Genomic DNA, 25338 nt, shown 5'->3' on the forward strand with positions numbered 1-25338 from the left:
GGTACCGGGCTGGAGACACGCACCTTAGGGTGAGTGCAGAGAGAAGGAACAGGGCGTACTGGACTGCCGAGTTGCACTATAGGCCTGGTGCATGGTGCAGGCACTGGAGGTACCGGGCTGGGGACACGCACCTCAGGGCGAGTGCGAGGAGCAGGAACAGGGAGTACTGGACCCTGGAGGTGCACTGGTGGCCTGGTGCGTGGTGCCAGCACTTGTGGTACTGGGCTGGGGACACGCACCTCAGGGCGAGTGTGGGGAGCAGGCACAGGACGTACTGGGCTGTGAAGGCGTACTGGAGGTCTGGAGTGTAAAGCTGACATAACCCGTCCTGGCTGGATGCTCATTCTAGCCTGGCCAATGCGAGGAGCTGGAATATAACGCACCGGGCTAGAAATGCGCACTGGAGACACCGTGCCATCTCTGCATAACACGGTGCCTGACCAGTTACACGCTCCCACGGTAAGCACGAGGAGTTGGCTCAGGTCTCCTACCTGATTTAGCCAATCTCCCCGTGTGACCCCCCACTCCAAAAAATATTGTGGCTGCCTCTCGGGCTTCCGTGCTAGCCGTGTACCCTTATATCTTCGTCGTTCCTCCATTATCCTGTATCCTTCCTCGCACTGTTCCAAAGAATCCCATGCAGGCTCTGGCACTCTCCCTGGATCGATCGACCAACTCTCAACCTCCTCCCAAGTTGTTACCCATCCTCCTTCTCCCGGGTCCATTTCTCCATTAAGCGCTGTTCCTCCCAAACACGCTGCTTGGTCCTTTTATGGTGGGTTATTCTGTCACGTTCGTTGTACGGAGGAGACCAAGGCGCCACGTGATGTGAATACATGATACTTTAATGGAGACGAAGAACACTTAACAAACTATTCAAAACAACAATCCGAACATGAAGCTATAATAATACTAGTGCAGACATAGGCAACTAGACATAGACATAGACAATAACCCACGAAATACCCAAAGAAGATGGCTGCCTAAATATGGTTCCCTGGATCTCATTGAATGTTTGGCCATTTGGAAACCTTTAGTTTGGACTGTATGCATACGAAACAACCCTGCTTCAGGCTTGGGCAGTGGCTATGGTAAAGAGGAAAGGAAGCCACTACAATAAAGTAAAACAACTCCGTAAAGGATTACTATCTGAAGGAAATCTCCGGTTCGGACACACGCTGGACATTGTTCTATTTGTCATTGCAATCAGACCATAAGGACAGCTCGCTTGGAAGGATTTGAACTCCTAGAATTCGCCAGTTGTGAGTAACCACTGCGAGTGAATGACCTGCCCTGTTCAATGCGATCGTTTGATCATGCATATTTTGGAAGCGCAAATGTGCTTAAAATTGGAATGTTTGATAAACTTGGGAATGTAATTCAAAACACAGCGCTGTGAAAACAATTAAGAAGTTTACGTTTGGGAAACACTGAGATCCTATGCACAAATGTAGCCTAATCAAATGTCTAATATTTGGCCTAACGTGGAAATGCGATGCATCAACGCAACGAATGCAACTTAAGGATCTAAAGATACTGTGTGTTTAAACTTCATTAAAGGAATGACTTATAATGGGATGGAATGTTTAAAATGCATCTGAAATGATGAACTTGCACATGTTCAATTCAAAATGGGTCAATTTGCTGAAATGGATGACTGTTTTTAAAGCATTAAAGGAGGTCTAAAGGGGCATTACGTTTAACAATCAAGACAAAAACTGTGTCATTGTAAATTGAGTGAACTAAAAGTGAATAATGGAGGATGAAATCCCAAATAAGACTCCACTGGAGAGGGCAGAGGAGCATCTAAATTCACTCTATGCAGCCCGGAGAGGTGAACTTTGAGTGTGTACACGCAAAATGAATGAAATACAAGTCCTTGTTGATCGAGGAAACATTGATACTGTGAATGAGAGTCTTGAAGCATTTGATGCTGTTCTCAATGACTTTATGAATGCTCATGAATCTGTGCTAGAGCTGGTCACAGGAGGAGGAACAAGAACAGGAGAGCGTGAACTAAGTTGAGCCACAAACGCTCATTGAACCACACAACAGCATTTCCAATGTGTCAAAAACATCAAGTAAAGCAAAGTATTCTAAGACTGCTTCCTCAGTGTCCTCTGCACGCCTAAAAGCTGAGGCAGAACGAGCAGCTCTACTAGCTCGCCAAGCATCATTACAGGACAAGCATGCATTGGAACTGGAGAAAGCTCAACTGGAACAACAGAAATCTTAATCTTCCCTCCAACATAAAGTTGATCATGTCAAAACTTCCCTACAAACTAAGGGGAAAATGGAGGTCTATGGCATGTGATATTTTAGAGAGAAGCCACCTGAGGGCCCAGTTCAGTGATCCATTGTATGGAGATATTCTAGATCCCCTGTCCAACAAAAAGTTTAAAAAAACCAAAACAGAAGCTGACTTTAAACAGCAGTTCAAGTCAAAGAGTAGGGGAAGCAGCTTTGCCGCTGTAGTGGCAGATTGTGACTCTGAAAAACCTCTAAAAGAACAAACATTCAAAATCAAGAAACCAGGCACCTACCCTTCTGATGCTCCCAGTATCTCATGTATATTTTGTGCTGGTGAGCATTTATTGGTCGACTGACAACAGGTGAAGGCACAGCCACACGAATCCAAGGTTGAGTTTCTGAGATCAAAAGGCCTTTGTTTTGGCTGTTTGATGAGACAACACTTAAGCAAAGAATGTAAAAGAAGGATGACCTGTCAGAGCTGTCAAAGAAAGCACCCCACTATCCTGCACATTGAAGGAGAGATTTAGATCTCTGAAGGCAGATACGAGTGGTGTAGCAGTAAAGCGGGAGGAGACTGTCAGCAGTGCTCTTGTTTCACTGGTAGCTGGTGAAGATACCGGGGCCTGTACAGATTGTGCCCTTGCAATTGTCCCAGTTCAAGTAAAGATGGCAAATAAGAAGCAAGTCTGTGTTAACCTATGTATTTCTCGATTCTGATAGCTCAGCAACATTTTGTATGGAGAGACTCATGAAGCAGTTGCAAGCTAAAGGCAGTGAGACTGTGCGTAGCAGAATTTCAATGGGGTAGGAGAGTCCTACCAAGAGCTTTGAGATACCTGGATTAGAGATTGGCAATGTGGAAGGCGACACATTTCTTGCATTACCAAAGGTCTAGACCCAAAATAAGATCCCAGTGAAAAGGTGGCCATACATGAAAGAGATTCAGTTGAAGGAAATTGATGCCGATGTCGAACTCCTGATTGGCGTAAATGCTCCAAAGGCAATGGAACCCTGGCAAATCATAAATAGTCAAGGCAACCATAAGAAGTGAAAATCCTCTTTAGATGGGTGATGAACGGTCCTCTTAACAGTTGTACCATGGCATAAGAATCTGGGCATCCTACAGTGATGGCCAATTGTATCTCAATGGCCGACCTGGGGGTTCTTCTTGTAAATCAGTACAACCATGACTTTCCTGAGAGAGGGTATGAAGAGAAAAGTGAGATGTCAGCTGAAGATCGTAGGTTATGGAGATCGTATCAAGCTCCATAACCCTCAAAGACCATCACTACTACTTACCGTTGCCCTTTCGCAACAAAGATGTAGTCCTGACAAACAATCGTGACATGGCAAAGCAGCGGACTCTAAATATTATCAGGGAGTTCAAGAAGGACAAAGGTTACGCTGCAGAGTACAAAGGCATCATGGAAGAGATGATAACAAAAGGTTGTGCCGAGAAGGTACCACAAGAACAGCTCTTCGGAGAGAAAGGCAAGGTATGGTAAATACCACACCATGGCGTTCACCATAAGCGCAAAGGAACGATACGAGTGGTGTTTGACTGTTCATCATCCTATAAAGTTACATCTCTTAACAGTGAACTCCTTCAAGGCCCTGACCTGGCAAACACGCTTATAGGAGTCTTGCTAAGATTTCAGCAAGAGCACATTGCCATGATGGCAGACATTGAAGGAATGTTCCATCAAGTACGTGTCCATGAAGATTACTTAGACTTTCTGCGATTCCTATGGTGGCCAGACGGTGATACTAACAAAAGATTGGTGGAGTACAGAATGATCTTTTCGGTGCAAAATCCTCTCCAAGTTGTGCAAACTTCTTCATCCCTGAAGAACACTCTATTTCATGGAAGAGATGGCTGCACTCAAGCAGATGATGATCCCCAGACTGGAACTTGCTACAGCAACATTGGCAGTCCGAATGGACAGGATGTTAAAGGTTGGAGCTCCAGATTGAACTTAAGGAGTCCACTTTCTGGACAGACAGCCAGTCTGTGCTAAAATACATCCGCAACGATACCAAGAGATTCCATACCTTTGTGGCTAATAGGGTTGCTATGATCTGTGACCTATCGAAAGCAAAACAGTGGAGGTATTTGAACTCCAAACACAACCCAGCCGACGATGCCTCAAGAGGATTACATGTTGAAATTTTCCTGAACTCAAAGAGATGGCGCAAAGAACCAGAATTCCAGGAGAACCAGAAACTCAATGGCTGAAAGTCCCCGAGGAGCTTGGCTCCATCGCTCCGGATGATCCAGAGTTGAGAAGACGTAAATGTAAACAGTACAAGTGTGGAAGAAAGGAGTTCAACCAGAACAAAACGGCAAGCAATGCAGGTGTAGAAGTACGGTGGCTAGGAAAAATTCCCTAGAAAGGCCAGAACCTAGGATGAAACCTAGAGATGTTTAAATGTTCATAGATGACCAGCAGGGTCAAATAATAATCACAGTGGTTGTCAAGGGTGCAACGGGTCAGCACCTCAGGAGTAAATGTCAGTTGGCTTTTCATAGCCGATCATTCAGAGTATCTCTACCGCTCCTGCTGTCTCTAGAGAGTTGAAAACAGCAGGTCTGGGACAGGCCAGCACGTCCGGTGAACAGGTCAGGGGTCCATAGCCGCAGGCAGAACAGTTGAAACTGGAGCAGCACGGCCAGGTGGACTGGGGACAGCAAGGAGTCATCAGGCCAGGTAGTCCTGAGGCATGGTCCTAGGGCTCAGGTCCTCCGAGAGAGAGAGAAAGAAAAAAATAGAATTAAATGCACACAGGACACCGGGTAAGACAGAAATACTCCAGATATAACAGACTGACCCTAGCCCCCCGACACAAACTACTGCAGCACAAATACTGGAGGCTGAGACAGGAGGGGTCGGGAGACACTGTAGCCCCATCCGATGATATCCCCGGACAGGGCCAAACAGGCAGGATATAACCCCACCCACTTTGCCAAAGCACAGCCCCTAAACCACTAGAGGGATATCTTCAACCACCAACTTAACATCCTGAGACTAGGCTGAGTATAGTCCACAAAGATCTCCACCATGGCACAACCCAAGGGGGGTTGCTGATGCCCGACTGTGAAAACCTGGAAATCTTCACTGGTTCTGAGGGAGGTGGTGTGGCCACAAATAGTGCCTGGGAGGTGTCCCAGAGAACAGCCACAGGGTGGTCAAGACATCTGCCACAACTTCATCTTTAGTGTGTCAGCTCTGCTGCACCTGGGAGCTAAAGGTATGGCACTACACTCCCAACAGTCATGTATGCTTAAACATACTTGTATGCTCATTCATGTGTTTCTTAAAGCATCAATCAGCAGTTGAAACAATAACAAAGTGTTCTCCTCACCCTTGTTTCGTAAAATGCTGAGGGGCTGGAGAAATGTAACCACTCTCAAATTCATAGACAGAGCTATGGATACAAGGACTGACCATCACGCCTCCACCCCATTGGAGGAGATGACCCAACGTTCCTCGCCTAAGACGCCCTCCAATGGATTTTGAGAAAGCTGACATGACAACAGCCAGTGAAAGTGCAGGGCGCCAAATTCAAAACAACATAAATCTCATAATTAAAATTCCTCAAACCTTATACCATTTTAAAGGTAATCTTGTTAATCCCACCACAATGTCAGATTTCAAATAGGCTTTACAGTGAAAGTACCACAAACGATTGTTAGGTCAGAGCCAAGTCACAGAAAAACACAACCATTTTTCCAGCCAAAGAGTGGAGTCACAAAAATCAGAAATAGCCTTTGATATTCATCAGATGGCAATCATAGGACTTCATGTTACACAATACATGTATGTTTTGTTCAATAAAGTTCATATTTATATCAAAAAATCTCTGTATACATTGGCGTGTTATGTTCAGTAGTTCCAAAAACATCCGGTGATTTTGCAGAGAGCCACATCAATTTACAGAAATACTCAAATGTTGATGCAAATACAAGTGTTATACATGGACATATAGATGAACTTCTCCTTAATGCAACCGCTGTCAGATTTCAAAAAAGCTTTACGAAAAAAGCAAACCATGCAATAATCTGAGTACGGCGCTCAGAGACCCAACCAGCCAGAAAGATATCCGCCATATTGTGCAGTCAACAGAAGTCAGAAATAACATTATAAATATTCACTTACCTTTGATGATCTTCATCAGAATACACTCCCAGGAATCCCAGTTCCACAGTACATATTTGATTTGTTCGATAATGTCCATTTATGTCCAAATAGCTACTTTTGTAAGCGCGTTTGGTAAACAAATCAAAACTCACGAAGCGCGTTCACTAGTTGCTGACAAAATGTCAAAACGTTCCGTTACAGTCCGTAGAAACATGTCAAACGATGTATAGAATCAATCTTTAGGATGTTTTTAACATAAATCTTCAATAATGTTCCAACTGTAGAATTCCTTTTGTCTTCAGAAAAGCAAATGGAACGGGAGCTACCTCTTATGTGAATGCACATGACCATCTCGTGGCTGCTGGCAGACCTCTGACTCATTCCCCTCTCATTCAGCCCCCCTTCACAGTAGAAGCCTCAAACAAGTTTCTAAAGACGGTTGACATCTAGTGGAAGCCTTAGGAAGTGCAACATGACCAATATCCCACTGTATCTTCAATAGGGGCTGACTTGAAAATCGACCAACCTCAGATTTCCCACTTCCTGGTTGAATTCTTTCTCAGGTTTTTGCCTGCCATATGAGTTCTGTTATACTCACAGACATCATTCAAACAGTTTTTGAAACTTCAGAGTGTTTTCTATCTAAATATACTAATATGCCTATATTAGTAACTGGGACTGAGGAGCAGGCAGGTTACTCTGGGCACCTTATTCATCCAAGCTACTCAATACTGCCCCCAGCCATAAGAAGTTAACCAACAATGCAGTTCAAACTCTCTAGGACATGTGGGATGCTAGCGTCTCACCTGGCCAACATCCAGTGAGATTGCACAGTGCCAAATACAGAAATACTCATTATAAAAATTCAGAAAATAAACTATTTTACATAGGTTTAAAGATTAACTTCTTGTGAATCCAACCACTGTGTCAGATTTAAAAAATGTTTTACGGCGAAAGCATACCTTACAATTATTTGAGAACATACCCCAGCAGACAAATCATTACAAACAGTAACCAGCCAAGTAGAAGAGTTACACATAAATAGAGGTACAATTAATCACTGACCTTTGATGATCTTCATATGTTTGCACTCAGAAGACATTCACTTATTCAATAAATGTTCCTTTTGTTCGATAAAGTCTCTCTGTATATCCGAAAACCTCAGGTCTGTTCATTATCTTCAGTAATCCACAGGCTCAAACGTAGTCAAAACAGGCAGACAGAAAATCTAAATTGTATCCGTAAAGTTCATAGAAACATGTCAAATGATGTTTATATTCAATCCTCAGGTTGTTTTTAGACTATCGATAATATTTCAACCGGACAATAACGTCGTCAATATAAAAGGTAAACAAGAAAGCATTCTCTCGGTCGCGCGCATGAAAAAGCTCTGTGACACGGCAGGGTCCACTCATTCAGACTGCTCTTACTCCCTAATTTTTCAGAATACAAGCCTGAAACCATTTCTAAGGACTGTTGACATCTAGTGGAAGGCATAAAAACTGCAATTTGAGTCCTAAGTCAATGGGTACTGTAATGGTATTGAATAGAAAACTACAACAACAACAAAATCCAACTTCCTGAATGGATTTTTCTCAACTTTTTGCCTGCCAAATCAGTTCTGTTATACTCAGACATTATTTTAACAGTTTTGTAAACTTTAGTGTTTTCTATCCAAATCTACTAATTATGTGCATTCCCTATGTTCTGGGCCTGGGCAGTTTAATTTGGGCATGCTTTTCATCCAAAATTCCAAATGCTGCCCCCTACCCTAGAGAAGTTAAACAAATACCTACAAAAAATAAGAATAAGAAATAAAAGTAACAAAATTGAAGAGCAGCAGTAAAATAACAATAGCCGGCTATCTACAGGCGGTACTGTTTCAGAGTCGATGTGCGGTGCACCGGTTAGTCAGCGTAATTGAGGTAATATGTACGTATAGGTAGAGTTATTAAAGTGACTATACATAGATAACAGAGAGTAGCAGCAGCATAAAATGTAAATAGTCTGGGTAGCCATTTGATTTGATGTTCAGGAGTCTTATGGCTTAGGGGTAGAAGCTGTCCAGAAGCCTCTTGGACCTAGACTTGGAGCTCCGGTACTGCTTGCCGGAGTGCAATAGAGATTGCATCATCTGTGGATCTGTTGGGGCAGTATGCAAATTGGAGTGGGTCTAGGGTTTCTGGGATAATGGTGTTGATGTGAGCCATGACCAGCCTTTCAAAGCACTTCATGGCTACAGATGTGAGGGCTACGGGTCGGTAGTCATTTAGGCAGAGTACCTTAGTGTTCTTGTGCACAGGGACTATGGTGGTCTGCTTGAAACATGTAGGTATTACAGACTCAGACAGGGAGAGGTTAAAAATGTCAGTGAAGACACTTGCCAGTTGGTCAGCGCATGTTCGGAGTACAAGTCCTGGTAATCCGTCTGGCCCTGCGGCCTTGTGAATGTTAACCTGTTACAAGGTCTTACTCACATCGGCCGTGGAGAGCGTGATCACACAGACTTCTTTTAATATTGTGCTATTTTTTTTTTTTTTTCGTTGTTTAACTTATTTTTATACATATTTATTTTGTATTTTATTTCACCTTTATTTAACCAGATAGGCCAATTGAGAACAAGTTCTCATTTACAACTGCGACCTGGCCAAGATAAAGCCAAACAATGTTGCTGCTACTGTCTCCTATGACCGAAAATAGCTTTCTGACATCAGAACAGCGATTACTCACCTCGAACTGGACAAAGAGGTTTTCTTTAACCTCTTTTGGCGCTAGCGGGACACCTAATTGCAGAGTGCGAAATTCAAAATACAAGAATCGTAATATTAAACATTTATGAAAATACAAGTGTCATTCATCATTGAAAAGCTTAACTTCCTGTTATTCCAACCGCTTTGTCAGATTTCAAAAAGACTTTACGGCAAAAGCATACCATGCGATTATCTGAGGACAGCGCCCCACACCAAAATACTTTTTCAACCAGCACAGGCATCACAAAATCACAAATAGTGATTTAATAAATCACTTACCTTTTTGAAGGTACCTATTTGCAAACCCAAGGGTCCCAGCTTCACAATGAATGGTCGTTTTGTTTGATGTCCTTCTTAATATCCAAAATAGTCTGTTTAGTTGGCGCCAATGATCTCAGTAATCCACTAGTTCTACATGCATACAAACAAATCCAAAAAGTTACCGGTAAAGTTTGTCCAAATAAGTCAAACAATGTTTCTAATTAATCCTTAGGTACTCTAATATTTAAATAAATGATAATATTTAAGACGGAGAATAGTATGTTCAATAGGGAAGATAAATAACAAAGAGCGAGCACCTCATTCACGCGCCAACAAAACTACTTTTCTAATGAGACACCTTGTAGTTCTTCCAAATACTTGCTAATTTTTCAAAAAACAAGCCTGAAACCCTTTCTAAAGACTGTTGACATCTAGTGGAAGCCATAGGAACTGCAATCGGGGTCCTATCTATTTGTATTTCCCATAGGCTAGCACTGAAATGGCCTGTGACCTCAATTTTATTTTAACGGATGGATATTCCTCGGGTTTTTGCCTGCCATATCAGTTCTGTTATACTCAGACATTATAATAACATTTTTAGAAACAATTTTTCTATCCAATAGTACCAAGTATATGCATATCCTAGCTTCTGGGCCTGAGTAACAGGCAGTTTACTTTGGGCACGTCAGTCATCTGAAATTCCAAATAAAAAACAGTCTCCAAAACAGGTTTTAACGAGTATGATGTGAAGGATATACTGCTTTCTGGAGGCCAGGCCCAAACCCCCGTCATTTGTGTGAAGAAAAGACAAAAAAATCAGAGAATCTGAGAATTCGCAGGCGAGTGAGTAAACTTCCACTACCATCCGTACTATTGGCCAACGTGCAATTACGGGAAAATCTACGATTACGACTAGCCTACCAATGGGACATTAAAAACTGTAATATCTTATGTTTCATAGAGTCATGACTGAACGACGACACCGATACTATTAAGCTGGCTGGGTATTCCATGCATCGGCAGGACAGAGAAGCTACGTCTCATAAGACGAGGGGCGCGGGTGTGTGTCCATTTGTAAATAACAGCTGTTGTGCGATTTCTAATATTAAAGAAGTCTTGAGGTATTGCTCACCTGAGGTACCTCATGATAAGCTGTGGGCCACACTCTACCAAGAGAGTTCTCATCTATATTATTCATAGCCGGCTATTTACCACCAAAAACCGATGGTGGCACTAAGACGGCACTTAACGAGTTGCATAAGGCCATAAGCAAACAAGAAAATGCTCATCCAGAAGTGGCGCTCCCAGTGGCCTGGGACTTTAATTGCAGGCAAAATTAAATCCGTTTTACCAAATTTCTACCAGCATGTCACGTGTAACCAGAGGGGAAAAAAAACTCTAGACCACCCTTACTCCACACACAGAAACACATACAAAGCTCTCCCTCGCCATCCATTTGGCAAATCTGACCATAATTGTATCCTCCTGATTTCTGCTTACAAGCAAAAACTAAAGCAGGATGTACCAGTGACTCGCTCAATAAGGAAGGGGTCAGATGACGCGGATGCTACACTACAGGACTGCTTTGCTAGCACAGGCTGGAATATGTTCCGGGTTTCATCCAATGGCATCCAATGGCATTGAGGAGTATACCACTTCAGTCACCAGCTTCATCAATAAGTGCATCGATGATGTCGTCCCCCCAGTGATCGTACGTACGTATCCCAACCAGAAGCCATGAATTACAGGCAACAGCCGCACCGAGCTAAAGGCTAGAGCTGTCTCTTTCAAGGAGCGGGACACTAATCCGGATGTTTATAAGAAATCCTGCCACACCCACAGACAAACCATCAAACAGGCATAGCGTCAATAGAGTACAAAGATTGAATCCTACAACACCAGTTCTGACACTCATCAGATGTAGCAGGGCTTGAAAACGATTACAGACTACAAAGGGAAACCCAGCCACGAGCTGCCCAGTGACGAGAGCTTACCAGACTAGCGAAATTATTTTTATGCTCGCTTCGAGGCTGAAACATGCATGAGAGCACCAGCCGTTCCGGACAACTGTGTGATCACGCTCTCGGCAGCCGATGTGAGCAAGACCTTTAAACAGGTCAACATTCAAAAAGCCGGAGGGCCAGACGGATTACCAGGACGTGAACTCAGAGCATGCGCGGACCAAATGGCAAGTGTTTTCACTTATATTTTCAACCTCTCCCTGACCAAGTCTGTAATACCTACATGTTTCAAGCAGACCACCTAGTCCCTGTGCCCAAGGAAGCAAATGTTCCTAAATGATTACCGCCACGTAGCACTCACGGCAGTAGCCATGAAGTGTTCATAAAGGCTGGTCATGGCCCACATCAACACCATTATCCCGGAAACCCTAGACCCACTCCAATTCGCATACTGCCCCAACAGATCCACAGATGATGCAATCGCACTCCACACTGCCCTTTCACACCTGGACAAAATGAACACCTATGTGAGAATGCTGTTCATTGACTACAGCTCAGCGTTCAACACCATAGTGCCCACAAAGCTCATCACTAAGCTTAGGACTAAGGGACTAAACACCTCCTTTTACAACTGGATCCTGGACTTCCTGACGGGCTGCCCCCAGGTGGTAAGGGTAGGCAACAACACATCTGCCACGCAGATGCTCAAAACTGGGGCCCCTTGGAGGTGCGTGCTTCGTCCCGTCCTGTAATCCCTGTTCACCCACAACTGCATGGCCAAACATGACTCCAACACCATCATTAAGTTTGCTGACGACACAACGGTGGTAGGCCTGATCACCGACAATGATGATACAGCCTACAGGGAGGAGGTCAGAGACCTGGCAGTGTGGTGCAAGGACAACAACCTCTCCCACAATGTGAGCAAGACAAAGGAGCTAATCATTGACTACAGGAAAAGGCGAGCCGAACAGGCCCCCATTTACATCGACGGGGCTGTAGTGTAGTGGTTCGAGAGTTAAGTTCCTGGGTATCCACATTACCAACGATGGTTCGAACACACCAAGACAGTCGTGAAAAGGGCACAACACCTTTTCCCCCTCAGGAAAGTGAAAAGATTTGGCATGGGTCCCGAGAGCCTCAAAAAAGTATATACAGCTGCACCATCAAGAGCATCCTGACCGGTTGCATCACCGCCTGGTATGGCAACTGCTCGGCATCTGAACGGAAGTTGCTACGGACCAGTACATCACTGGGGCCAATCCTCCTACCATCCAGGACCAATATACCAGGCAGTGTCAGAGGAAGGTCCCAAAAAAGACTCCAGTTACCCAAGTCAGACTGTTCTCTCTGCTACCGCATGGCTCCTTAACAGTTTATATCCCCAAGCCATTAGACTGCTGAACAATTCATCAAATGGCCACCCAGACTATTTACATCGACATGCCCCCGCCCCTTTGTTTTTACACTGCTGCTACTCACTGTTTATTATCTATGCATAGTCACTTTACCCCTACCTACAAGTACAAAATAACTCGACTAACCTGTATGCCCGCACATTGACTCGGTACCGGTACACCCCGTATACAGCCTTGTTATTATTTTTATTGTGTTGCTTTTTCTTTTCCTATTTTTACTACTTCCTTGAACTGCATTGATGGTTGAGCTCTTTTAAGTAAGCATTTCAAGGTAAGGTCCACAGCTGTTGTATTCGGAGCATGTGACATAACATTTTATTTGATTAATTTGTACAGAGCTCATGTCATTGTTTTAGGTGGTATCTTATGTTGAATGATACATTTATTCGGTGTGTCCTTATATCTTGCAACCAAGATGGTGTAGCAGTAGGACGTGTGTGTTTGTCTTTGTCTCATCTCGTGTAAATTGCCGGTCTTTTTCTTATATATCTTAGTCTCACTTTATATCTATGAATAAAATATACTTTCCTGCAACCCGCCTCACCCAATGTGGTACGGAGCTGCTATATATATATATATATATATATATATATATATATATATATATATATAATTCCTTATAAATGGAACTTCCATCAGGAGCTAGCCAGCTAACTGGCTACTGGTCTTTATTAGCCACGGCTAGCGGTCTTACCTTTTTCTCGTTCACCAGCCAGCCTTAGCTCGGGCAACACCTGCCAGTCTGCACAGCGCGATCTCAACCCAGAGCATATCGGACTGCTTCTACCTACCACATCACCAGATTCCTGCCGCTCTGGATCATTACACCGGCTCATCGCAGCTAGCTGCAAACAAGTCACTACTGTTAGCTAACGTCTCTATCCCGAAGCAAGTACCAGCTAGCCTTGAGCTATCCTCGAGCTTGGCCCATAAACCAGCTAATTTTAGGGCAACAATACCTCCATTGCCAATTGGCCTGGACCCATTATTGTCGAGACGGAGCTCCGCCGATCCATCACGACTGGACTGCCGACGTGATCGCCCGGTGTGGTCTCAACAGGCTATTCTGTTACGATGTCGCCGAAGAACAATCTACTATCCCCGGCCCACTAGCTTTTCTGAATGCTGTGTCCATTGCTCGCCTGGCACCCTGACTCACCTATTGTTGCTCTTTTGACCCTATGATCCCTTGGCTACACAGCTCATGCCCCCTGGACTGTTTCAATAACACGGTACTTCATTTTGTTTACCTGTCGGCCCCAGCCTCAAACTCAGGTCCTGTATGTACCTAACTGACCCGCTCTGCCCATTCATCGCCATTTACCTGTTGTCTTAGCTCTCCTGATCAACACCTGTGATTGCTTTATGCCTCTCTCTAATGTCAATATGCCTTGTCTACTGCTGTCTTGGCTAGTTCTTATTGTTTTATTTGACTGTATAGCCTTCCGTCCCACTCAAAATGCCTTAGATAGATATTTTGTCCCACCCAACACACATGCAGAGACCTCACCTGGCTTAACTGGTGCCTCCAGAGACTAAACCTCTAATCTTCACTCAACGCCTAGGTTTACCTCCACTGTACTCACATCCAACCATACAATTGTCTCTACATTATGCCCTGAATCTATTCTACCATGCCCAGAAATCTTCTCCTTTTATTCTTTGTCCCCAACGCACTAGATGACCAGTCCTTATAGACTTTAGCCGTACCCTTATCCTACTCCTCCTCTGTTCCTCTGGTGAGGTTAACCCAGGCCCTGTAGCCCCCAGTTCCAGTCCTATTCCCCAGGCGCTATCATTTGTTGACTTCTGTAACCGTAAAAGCCTTGGTTTCATGCATGTTAACATCAGAAGCCTCTCCCTAAGTTTGATTTATTCACTGCTTTAGCACACTCTGCCAACCCTGATGTCCTAGCCATGTCTGAATCCTGGCTTGGGAAGGCCACCAAAAATTCTGAAATTTCCATTTCCAACTACAACATTTTCCGCCAAGATAGAACTGCCAAAGAGGGTGGAGTTGCAATCTACTGCAGAGATAGAATGCAGAGTTCTGTCATGCTATCCAGGTCTGTGCCCAAACAGTTCGAGCTTCTACTTTTAAAAAATCCGCCATTCGAGAAATAAGTCTCTCACTGTTGCCGCTTGTTATAGACCCCTCTCAGCCCCCAGCTGTGCCCTGGACACCATATGTGAATTAATTTTATCTTCAGAGTTCGTATAATTAGGTGACCTAAACTGGGATATGCATAATAACTCAGATGTCCTACAATCTAAACTAGATGCCCTAAATCTCACAAAATTGATCAAGGAACCTACCAGGTCCAACCCCAAATCCGTAAACTCGGGCACCCTCATAGATATCATCCTGACCAACCTGCCCTCTAAATACACCTCTGCTGTCTTCAACTAGCATCTCTGCAATCACTACCTCATTGCCTGCCTCCATAATGGGTCCGCGGTCAAACGACCACCCCTCATCACTGTCCAACGCTCCCTACAACACTTCAGCGAGCAGGCCCTTCTAATCGACCTGGCCTGGGTATCCTGGTAGGATATTGACCTCATTCCGTCACTAGAGGACGCCTGATTATTCTTTAAATGTGCTTTCCTCACCATCTTAAATAAGCATTCCCCATTCAAAAAAATGTAGAACTAAGAACAGATATAGCCCTTGGTTCACTCCAGACCTGACTGCCCTTGAACAGCACAAAAACAGCCTGTGGGGTACTGCTTTGGCATCAAATAGCCTCCGCAATATGCAACTTTTCAAGGAAGTAAGAACCAATATGCAAAGGCTATATTTTCAAACAGAAATTTGCATCCTGTAGCCCAAAAAGTTCTGGGACACTAAAGTACATGGAGAATAAGAGCACCTCCTCCCAGCTGCCCACTGCAATAGGCTAGGAAACACTGTCACCACCGATAAATCTACGATAATCGGGAATTTCAAAAAGCATTTTTCTACGGCTGGCCATGCTTTCCACCTGGCTACCCCTACCCCGGTCAACAGCTCTGCACCTCCCACAGCAACTTGTCAAAGCTTCCTCCTTTTCTCCACCCAAATCCAGATAGCTGATGTTCTGAAAGAGCTGCAAAATCTGGACCCCGACAAATCAGCTGGGCTAGACAATCTGTAACCCTTATTACTACCCTGTTCAAAACTCTCTTTCATATCGTCTGAGATCCCCAAAGATTGGAAAGCTGCTGTGGTCATCCCCCTGTTCAAATTGGGAGACACTCTAGACCCAAACTGTTACAGACCTATACAGTGGGGCAAAAAAGTATTTTAGTCAGCCACCAATTGTGCAACTTCTCCCACTTAAAAAGATGAGAGAGGCCTGTAATTTTCATCATAGGTACACTTCAACTATGACAGACAAAATGAGAAAAAAACAAAGTATTTGGTCACCTGCAAACAAGCAAGATTTCTGGCTCTCACAGACCTGTAACTTCTTCTTTAAGAGGCTCCTCTGTCCTCCACTCGTTACCTGTATTAAATGGCACCTGTTTGAACTTGTTATCAGTATAAAAGACACCTGTCCACAACCTAAAACAGTCACACTCCAAACTCCACTATGGCCAAGACCAAAGAGCTGTCAAAGGACACAAGAAACAAAATTGTAGACCTGCACCAGGCTGGGAAGACTGAATCTGTAATAGGTAAGCAGCTTGGTTTGAATAAATCATATGTGGGAGAAATTATTAGGAAATGGAAGACGTACAAGACCACTGATAATCTGGGACCAAATTAACAAAGCCTACCATCAGTAACACACTACGCCGCCAGGGACTCAAATCCTGCGGTGCCAGACGTGTCCCCCTGCTTAAGCCAGTACATGTCCAGGCCCGTCTGAAGTTTGCTAGAGAGCATTTGGATGATCCAGAAGAAGATTGGGAGAATATAATATGGTCAAATGAAACCAAAATAGAACTTTCTGGTAAAAACTCGCCGTGTTTGGAGGACAAAGAATGCTGAGTTGCATCCAAAGAACACCTACTGTGAAGCATGGGGGTGGAAACATCATGCTTTGGGGCTGTTTTTCTGCAAAGGGACCAGGACGACTGATCCGTGTAAAGGAAAGAATGAATGGGGCCATGTATCGTGAGATAGGCATTGAAGATGAAACGTGGCTGGGTCTTTCAGCATGACAATGATCCCAAACACACTGCCTGGACAACGAAGGAGTGGCTTCGTAAGAAGCATTTCAAGGTCCTGGAGTGGCCTAGCCAGTCTCCAGATCTCAACCCCATAGAAAATCTTTGGAGGGAGTTGAAAGTCCGTGTTGCCCAGCAACAGCCCCAAAACATCACGCTCTAGAGGAGATCTGCGTGGAGGAATGTGACAAACCTTGTGAAGACTTACAGAAAACGTTTGACCTCTGTCATTGCCAACAAAGGGTATATAACAAAATATTGAGATAAACTTTTGTTATTGACCAAATACTTATTTTCCACCATCATTTGCAAATAAATTCATTAAAAATCCTACAATGTGATTTCCTGGATTTTTTCTCATTTTGTCTGTCATAGTTGAACTGTAGCTATGATGAAACTTACAGGCCTCTCTCATCTTTTAAAGTGGGAGAACATGCACAATTGGTGGCTGACTAAATACTTGTTTGCCCCACTGTATCTATCCTACCCTGCCTTTCTAAAGTCTTCGAAAGCCAAGTTAAACAGATCACCGACCATTTTTATCCCACCGTACCATCTCCGCTATGCAATCTGGTTTCCAAGCTGGTCATGGTTGCACCTCAGCTATGCTGAAGGTCCTAGACGGTCCTAGACGATAACATAATTGCCATCGATAAAAGACAATACTGTTCAGCCACCTTCATTGACCTGGTCAAGAGTAGCTGCTGAATACAGATCGCCCAGTGATCAATTTGATCGATTATTAACGTTTACAAATACCCAAAGTTGGGTTACAAAAGTAGTTTGAAGTGTTTTGTCAAAGAATATAGGCAACTTATTTAATTTTAAAAAATGACGTTGCGTTTTGGAACAGAGCTTTTGGATGGATCAGACGGGCTATATAAATTGACATTTTGGGTATACATGGACGGATTTAATCGGGAAAAAGACCCAATTGTGATGTTTATGGGAGATATAGGAGTGCCAACAAAGAATCTCATCAAAGGTAATGAATGTTTTATATTTTATTTCTGCGTTTTGTGTAGCGCCGGCTACGCTAATTCTTTTGTTTACGTCCCCTTCAGGTATTTTGGGGTGTTGCATGCTATCAGATAATAGCTTCTCATGCTTTTGCCGAAAAGCATTTTAAAAATCTGACATGTTGGCTAGATTCACAACAAGTGTAGCTTTAATTCAGTACCCTGTGTGTTTTAATGAAAGTTTGAGTTTTATCGAGTACTATTAGCATTTGGCATTGCGCACTTCCATTTCCTGTTGACTAGGTGGGACGCTAGCCTAAGAGGTTTTAAGCATCTCCAATCCAAAATTAAATCTAGAATTGGATTCCTATTTGGCAACAAAGCATCCTTCACTCATGCTGCCAAACATACCCTCGTAAAACTGACGATCCTACCGATCCTTGACTTCAGCGATGTAATTTACAAAATAGCCTCCAACACTCTACGCAACAAATTGGATGTAGTCTATCACAGTGCCATCCATTTTGTTACCAAAGCCCCATATACCACCAACCACTGTGACCTGTATGCTCGTTGGCTGGCCCTCGCTTCATATTCGTCGCCAAACCCACTGGCTCCAGGTCATCTAAGTATTTGCTAGGTAAAGCCCCGCCTTATCTCAGATCACTGGTCACCATAGCAGCACCCACCTGTAGCACGCGATCCAGCAGGTATATTTCACTGGTCATCCCCAAAGCCAACACTTGCCGCCTTTCCTTCCAGTTCTCTGCTGTCAATGACTGGAACAAATTTCAAAAATCACTGAAGCTGGAATCTTACATCTCCCTCTCTAACTTTAAGCATCAGCTGTCAGAGCAGCTTACCGATCATTGCACCTGTAAATAGCCCACCCAACTACCTCATCCCCATATTGTTTGGCTCCTTTGCACCCCAGTATCTCTACTTGCACATTCATCTTCTGCACATCTATCACTCCAGTGTTTAATTGCTAAATTGTAATTATTCCGCCACTTTTGCCTATTTATTGCCTTAACTCCCAAATCTTACTACATTTGCACGCACTGTATATAGATTTTTATATTGTGTTATTGACTGTATGTTTGTTTATCCCATGTTTAACTCTGTTGTTTGTGTCACACTGCTTTGCTTTATCTTGGCCATGTAAAGGGGTGCGTAACTGGTGGCAGGCAAGTCAGACGCAGGAGAGCAGAACTAGGTAGTAGCCGGAGCAGTTTAATCCAAAACCCAACGGCATAAAAATGCAACAGAATATGGGTACAAAAACCCGACGTGCACCAGTAAACATGTGCACAAGCACTTACAACAAACAATTCCACACAAAGACATGGGTGGAACAGAGGGTTAAATACACAACAATTAATGAGGGAAATGGAAACCAGGTGTGTAGGAAAACAAGACAAAACAAATGGAAAATGAAAAGTGGAAAGTGACGCCGATCGCCGAACACCTCCCGAACAAGGAGAGAAAACTACTTCGGAGGAAGTTGTGACAGTAACCCCCCTTGACGCGCTGCTCCAGCATTGAAGGGTCCAACACGTCCTCCACCGGAACCCAGCATCTCTCCTCCGGACTGTACCCCTCCCAGTCCACGAGGTACTGAAGGCCGCTCGCCCGACGTCTCGAATCCAGTATGGATCGAACGTAGTACGCCGGGGCTCCTTCAATGTCCAGAGGAGGCAGAGGAACTTCCCGCACCTCAGACTCCTGGAGTGGGACAGCCACCACCAGCCTGAGGAGACACACATGGAACGAGGGGTAAATATGGTAATTGGGGGGAAGTTGTAACCTGTAACTCACATCGTTCAGTCTCCTCAGTACTTTAAATGGCCCCCTAAACCGCGGACCCAGCTTCCGGCAGTGCAGGCAGAGGGGCAGGTTTCAGGTCGAGAGCCAGACCCGGTCCCCCGGGTGCGCTGTTCACCTTCAGCGCGCCATCTTGGTTTCTCATTGAGCCGGCATGGTGTCTAACCACTGCTTGTTGCTTGTCGTGGCGCGCTGAAGGTGAACATGAGCGGCGTCCCATGTCTCCTCCGCGCGCCGAAACCAGTCATCCACAGCAGGAGCCTCGTTCTGACTCTGATGCAAAGCAGCCAGAACCGGCTGATACCCCAGTATGCACTGGAAGGGGGAGAGGTTAGTGGAGGAGTGGCCAGGAGACGTGTGTAAAAACAAGGCCTCCGCAGTCTGTAGGGCTGTAGGGAGACCGGGCAGAGGGAGGAGACGGCAGGACTTAGAAAAACGGTCCACAACGACCAGGATCGTGGTGTTACCCTGTGAGGGAGGAAGATCCATATGGAAATCCACCAACAGGTGCGACCACGTTCGTTGTGGAACGGGTAAGGGGTGTAGCTTACCTCTGGGCAGGTGCCTAGGAGCTTTACACTGGGCGCACACCGAGCTGGAGGAAACATAAACCCTCACGTCCTTAGCCAAAGTGGGCCACCAGTACTTCCCACTCAGACAGCGTACCGTCCGACCGATGCCTGGATGACCAGAGGGTGATGTGTGGGCCCAATAGATCAGCCGGTCACGGACAGCAGACGGAATGTACAGACGCCCAGCGGGACACTGGAGGGGAGTGGGCTCTGCACGCAGTGCCTGCTCAATGTCCGCGTCCAGCTCCCACACTACCGGTGCCACCAGGCAGGAGTCCGTGAGTATAGGGGTGGGACCCATGGGCTGCTCCTCTGTGTCATACAGCCGGGACAGTGCGTCTGCCTTGGCGTTCTGGGAACCTGGTCTGTAAGAGACGGGTGAAAACAAAACGGGTGAAAAACATGGCCCACCTTGCCTGGCGAGGGTTCAGTCTCCTCGTCAGTCCAGATGAGAAAAAGTTGTTTCTCCCCCTCAAGTCAATGTCTCCACGCCTTCAGAGCCTTGACGACAGCCAACAGCTCCTGGTCCCCCACGTCATAGTTTCGTCATAGCTTCGCTCCGCCGGACTAAGCTTCCTCGAGAAAAAGGCACAGGGGCGGAGCTTTGGTGGCGTACCCGAGCACAGAGAGCACGGCTTCTATCCCAGCCTCGGACGCGTCCACCTCCGGATGGGCCAGCACGGGAGCCGAGGTAAACAGAGCCCTCAGGTGACCAAAAGCCCTGTCCGCCTCAGCCGACCACTGCAAACGCACCGGTCCCCACTTCAGCAGTGAGGTAATGGGAGGCGCTACCTGACCAAAACCCCGGATAAACCTCCGGTAGTAATTGGCAAACCCTAGAAACCTCTGCACCTCCTTTACCGTGGTGGGAGTGGCCAATTAGGCACAGCTGAAATGCGGTCACTCTCCATCTCCACCCCTGAATTTCTCAGCCTTGACGTACAGGTCATGCTCCGACAGTGGACCAAGCACCCTGCGCACCAGGGACACATGCTTGGTGCTTGTAGCGGAGTATATCAGAATGTCATCAATATACACCCTGCCCGTGCAGGTCCCTGAAAATCTTGTCTATAAAGGCTTGGAAGACTGATGGATCATTCATCAACCCGTACGGCATGACAAGGTTCTCATAATGCCCTAAGTTAGTACTGAAAGCCGTCTTCCACTCGTCTCCCTCCCAGACACGCACCAGGTTGTACGTGCTCCTGAGATCTAGTTTGGTGAAGAAGCGCGTCCCGAACATTGCCTCAATCGCTATGGCTATGAGAGGTAGCGGGTAACTGTACCTCACAGTGATCTGTTCAGACCTCGATAGTCAATACACAGGCGCAGACCTCCCTTCTTCTTCACAAAAAATAAACTTGAGGAGGCGGGTGATGTGGAGGACCGAATGTATCCCAGACGCAGAGATTCGGAGACATAAGTTTCCATAGCCGCCATCGCCGCCTGTGACAGGGGATACACGTGACTCCTGGGAAGTGCGGCGTCTACCAGGAGATTTATCGCACAATCCCCCCGTCAATGGGTTGGTAATTGAGCCGCCTTCTTTTTGGAGAAGGCGAGAGCCAAATCGACATATTCAGGAGGGATGCGCACGGCGGAAACCTGGTCTGGACTCTCCACCGTAGTAGCACCAACGGAAACCCCTAAACATCTACCCGAGCACTCTCGCAAACACCCCGTGAGAGCCCTCTGTTGCCACGAGAGTGGGGTCATGACAAGCTAACCAGGGTAGGCCTAGCACCACGGGAAACGCAGGAGAGTCCAATAAAGAGACTGGTTATCTCCTTGTGATCCCCCTGCGTCACCATGCCCAAGGGAGCGGTGGCCTCCCTAATCCGGACCCTAATGGTCGACTGTCTAAGGCGTGAACGGGGAAGGGCACAGCCATGGGAACAATCGGGATCTCTAAACTATAGGCAAATGATTTGTCTATAAAATTCCCAACCGCGCCTGACTCGACGAGTGCCTTATGCTGGGAATGCGGGGAAAGTTCAGGAAAAGTGACATACACAAACGTGTGGAACAGAGGGCTCTGAGTGAGAATGGTGCCGGCTCACCTGGGGTGACACCAGAGTGCCCTGCCTACTGCCTCGATCCCCAGAGGAACCAACCCGGCACCGACCAGCAGTGTGACCTCTGCGGCCAAAGATGGTGCACGAGACGGAAACTCCTCCGGTCTCCCTGCGCACAGCACCTCCCAGCTCCATGGGCATCGGAGCGGTGGTGCTGGGGGATGGAACCGACAGACCCCACTCTGGACGTCCGCGGGTAGCCAGCAGGTTATCCAACCGAATGCACAGGTCCACCAGCTGGCCAAAGGTGAGGGTGGTGTCCCTGCAGGCCAACTCCCGACGGACGTCCTCGCGCAAACTGCAGTGAGTGGTCGATCAGGGCCCTTTCGCTCCGTCCCGCGCAAGCGGCCTGGGTCCGAAAGTCCATGGCGAAAATGAAAAGTGGATCGACTAGAATAAGTGACGCCGACCGCCGAACACCGCCTGAACAAGGAGAGTAAACGACTTCGGTGGAAGCCGTGACAGGCCAGGTCGCAGTTGTAAATGAGAACTTATCCTTAACTGGCCTACCAGGTTAAATAAATAAATATAAAATAAAATCATTGTTCTACATGTGCTCTTTCCACAGATAGCTCTGTCTTGCTGATAATAAGGAGCCATTATCCAGAGCGACTTATAGGAGCCATTAGGGTAAAGTGCCTTGCTCAAGTGCTCAACAGATTTTTCACATTTGGCTCGGTAGGGTTGCCAACTTTCTCACTACCAAATAAGGGACAAAAGATTGCGTGCCAGTGCACGGTGCCACAGAGGTATGGTGTTGTGTGAAAGAATATACAGTGTATATTCTTATTCAATTGGAAAAGCAAGACATTTGTATATTCCATTTAGCCTATAGCTTTACTAAAACTGTATCGTTATGTAAACGTATGTGAATAAACCTCAAAATAAATGATCAATAAATGAAGTCATTACATGACAAGTCACAGTTCCCAGATATTTGAAGTTAATTTTTGATCAGCTCTGTGCTACATCGGTTTCTTGAGTCTGACGATTTAATGGTCATCAGGCATTTGAGTCTGGCACACTGAGGACAAATGAGACAATCCTGAACATGTTGATCAAGTTGGCTTTCCCTAGGTTTTGGAAAACTGCCACCTACTTCTCACTGGTGGATTTTGTGGTATCCTGTCTGGCTCTTTGTATTTCCTCCTGGCACAACACTCTTTATAGAGTTGGTCCATACTGACTGTCTCTGTCATTTTGAGGGCAACCAGCACCTGCTACAGGTCAGTGAAGGAGAGCTCCTCATAGAGGCCAATCAGTTTCACCATTACATTTTCTGGTGAGAAATCAAACCACTTGTCAATGTATGTAATGACAGTGTCATAGAACTTCAAAGTCCTGTTGCTAGTTGGACCTTTGTGCTGACAATTGTTTGTCCATCAGCTGCTTGGTCTGGTATCAGAAAAAAAACAGTCCTGTTTCAGCTGAAGCATCTTTAATGTTGAATATTTGGACATCCTCGTAAACATCTGTGATGCAGAGCGTTGTTTCCTCCAGCTTTTTTACCAGTTGGTCAAAAACACACCCACTTTGTGGAAAAAGCACATAAACCTCAGCAGCTTCTGTTTTTTCTTCATACTCAAAAATACTAGAGCTGACTGCTTTTCATTATGCTGGCTAACAAGTATTAAGCTAGCACAGTTTAGCAAGTAAATTCCACTCAACGCAAGGTATATATTAAGCTGCTGGGTTTCCCAAGTCGTTCAGCCCTTACTCTTCAACCCGGCTGGCTAACTAAACAAACGACTCCACAGTGTATTGCAAACAGAAGGCTCATAATAGCCAATCACAACACTGTTTACAGGCCAATGTCAGGAATTTGTTAGTTCGTCCATCACTACAATAAAAGTGACCAATCTTAGGTTTCTAGACACGCAACCGCTATCTGACTGAAATCCAAACCCAAAGCTTCTAAGACTTTGAGAGAGCAATTTAAGAAATTGAGATCGAAACTTGACAAGTGACTATCGCTGGTGGACAGTTGAATGTGTTAAAATGTTGTTTTTACACGTTTGAATCACATTTCTTTGCTTACAGTTCTATATGTACTATTTAAGACATGTTTGATCTGTGACAATTATGTTCTGCTTGCTCAAAGTCACACATTTATTTTGCATTCTTGACCGACCTGTGCAATTGCGGGACTGGTCCCCTGCTCGCTCAACCATTTCCTCTCTCTTTCGACTCAGTGTTTGCTCACGCAATGAAGATTCATCTTGCTCCCGCACGCCATCTAGAGCTTGTTTGACTTTTGGATCGGATTTGAGACCGTATAAGCGAGCAGCAAGAAGAATTGCCCCTCCCTACCTTCAGGCAATGCTATAACCCAACCTGGGCAATCGGTTCTGCCACCTGTGGTCTCTTGGCCCTAATAAAACATGAAATATAATCATTTTTATTTTAGTATTTTATGAACGAACACTCGCACTTGACTTTTTTCTGCCTTATTAGCTCAGACTTTTCTGATAGTAAGTACATTTTTCCTCAATAAAGTAGCTATGACTGTGATATGTGGTTGTTTCACCCAGCTATCTTAAGATGAATGCATTAACTGTCGCTCTGAATAAGAGTGTCTGCTAAATGACCAAAATGTAAATAAGTGGACGCACTTGGCATTCTGCAACTTTGAGAAAAACAACTTAATTGTGCCTATTGTTCACACACATCTGCCCTCTCATTGGCTAGAATGGTCCCACCTGATCGTGTCCCACCTGCCTTGAGGACATGCACAGTATTTTCATTTTTCGAGCGTCAATATAGTAGATCATCTTTGCTATCACTAGCGAACAACAGGGAAGAAATCCGAGGCAGAGATAGAGAAAGCGAGATGGCCACAAAACATTTTTTGATCGGGGTGGGCCCACTCTGGTTTGCTTATTGCCCCCTCCCGAGGAGGGGGTGCCCCAGAGCAGACCAGAAAACGAACTAAAACTAAACTGAATTTCAAACAAAAATCTAAAAACGAAAA

This window comes from Oncorhynchus mykiss, chromosome 13, assembly GCF_057628025.1.
Source record: "Oncorhynchus mykiss isolate SJ-2025 chromosome 13, ASM5762802v1, whole genome shotgun sequence".
In the NCBI taxonomy this organism is placed as follows: domain Eukaryota; kingdom Metazoa; phylum Chordata; class Actinopteri; order Salmoniformes; family Salmonidae; genus Oncorhynchus; species Oncorhynchus mykiss.